The following is a 2093-nucleotide window of genomic DNA, read 5'->3' on the forward strand; positions in this document are numbered from 1 at the left end:
CAAAGATCACCAGACATTTAAGGAAAGTGTTAATATAAAAGAGACCAAAATACACACACACACACAAGCACACAACACACAACACACACACAACTTGGAGAAAATGGTAGACATGTACCATGAGGAACAAAAGAACTTCAAAGAGAACAAAACACTATGCAAGAAAGGAGGCATACATTTGATGACTTGCCTCAGTGGTGAACAAATATAACAATTAATTACTATTAATTATAATATAATTAATAATTATAATAATGTAAAGGCAGACTGAGTAAGGTGGTATAACTATAGTGATGGGAAGAAACGGTGGAGGAATATTTTTAAAAAAGCTAAATCACCTACACCATAAGTAAGTCAATAGTTAACATCTAAATTGATAAATAAATAGACAGCAGAATAAGCTAGGTAAGGGGCAACTACCATGTACCGGGACATGCTGCAGGGCTGGAGAACCAACATCCACCAGGGCTGTGGGCTATGACTGCTGAGCCAGACTCTGGTGCCTCTGGATTATCCGAGCTTTGTGAAGTCTGTGGATGAACACGTTTGCAGAGTGACTGTTACTCTTCACTAGGATCCCAAAGTCCCCAAGGCATGAACATTATCCCACCTCAATGGCTGGCAGCCTCCCAGAGAACTCCCAACCCCACCCAGTCTGCCCTACTTTGTGCAGTGCCCTCAGATGCACAACATCCCTGTCTATAAGGACATCACACATGGCAACTTTCAGATGACTGTGACCCCAAAAGTGGAGGGGGACATCTGGGCGCTGCTGAAGGATGTGGAGGATTTTCTGAGCCCACTGCTGGAAAAGACACCCGTTCCTGTGTACCCGTACCCGTACCTCAGCCAGGTCAATGAGGTGACAGGTATTCTGCAGGTCAGGGGAGACTTTTTTTTTTTTTTTTTTTGAGACAGAGTCTCACTCTGTTGCCCAGGCTGGAGTGCAGTGGCGTGGCGCGATCTCAGCTCACTGCAACCTTCCCCTCCACCTCCCAAGTTCAAGCGATTCTGCTGCCTCAGCCTCCTGAGTAGCTGGGACTCAGGCGCACGCTGCCAAGCCCGGCTAATTTCTGTATTTTTAGTAGAGATGGGGTTTCACCATGTTGGCAGGATTGTCTCGATTTCCTGACCTTGTGGTCTACCCGCCTAGGCCTCCCAAAGTGCTGGGATTACAGGCATGAGCCACTGCGCCCGGCCGGGAGACTTTGATCAGTAGCTCAAGCCTGACTCCTGGAGAAGGGTTTCTGAGGCCCAGCTGAGCAGCCTGCCCCATGGCGTCCCCCACGGTCTAGAGTCCAGAAGACCTCAGTAAGAGGGAATGTTGCCCAAGGATAGTGCTGGCTTACAAGTAAACCCTCACTCCTGTTGATTCCAGGTCACTGTCAAGTCTACCGCCTCAGCAAGGAAAAGGAGCCCGATACGCTGATCCTATGTCACAAGCCCTAGCAATCATTAATGCAATTTTCTATTTAGCTATATATACTATTTAAGTCACTAAAATTTGTACAATATTTACAAATTAAATAATCATCTGAAGCTGTGCAAAAATAAATCGCAAATATGAGTATATTGTTTTAAAATATTGAGGAAAGTATCAAAATTAACAGCTGAACCAGTTGTAAGTGGCTTATTCCAGGAAGAGGGATGGTATTAGGATGGTGCGCGGGACCTGTTAAGGAGGAAACTGGTTAAAAGATTACTGTTTTTCATCGTAAGCCTTTTAGGGCTATTTTAATTTTTAATATGTTTTACTTAGATAAGGAATAATTATGTAAAAGAAAAAATCCGGATATAGTACTTTAATTAGCATTGTTTGGTTTGTTTTCTAAACAAAGAGTTTCAAAGAGAGACAGCAAAGACTTTGGGGCAGATAACTATGTAAATTGACTAATCCTTTGAATGCTTGCTTGCTTCCTTGTCTTTCTTTCTTTCTCTCTTTCTTTCTTTCTCTTTCAGATGCGGGGGGGGGGTTCTCCTTATATTGCCTAGCCCAGACTCGAACCCCTGCAAAGAACCCTCCACCTCAGGCTCTAGAGTAGGTGGGGCTACAGGCATGGGACACTGCATCCAGCTAATCCTGCAAATATTGT

At 44.2% G+C, this 2093-nt stretch overlaps 1 pseudogene; it reads left to right on the forward strand.

The window, feature by feature from the left end:
* The first annotated feature begins 421 nt into the window (after nucleotides 1-421).
* LOC129036417 (large ribosomal subunit protein mL49-like) lies at nucleotides 422-883 on the forward strand (annotated as a pseudogene).
* Nucleotides 884-2093: the final 1210 nt, after the last annotated feature.

This window comes from Pongo pygmaeus, chromosome 4 (assembly GCF_028885625.2).
Source record: "Pongo pygmaeus isolate AG05252 chromosome 4, NHGRI_mPonPyg2-v2.0_pri, whole genome shotgun sequence".
Lineage (NCBI taxonomy): Eukaryota > Metazoa > Chordata > Mammalia > Primates > Hominidae > Pongo > Pongo pygmaeus.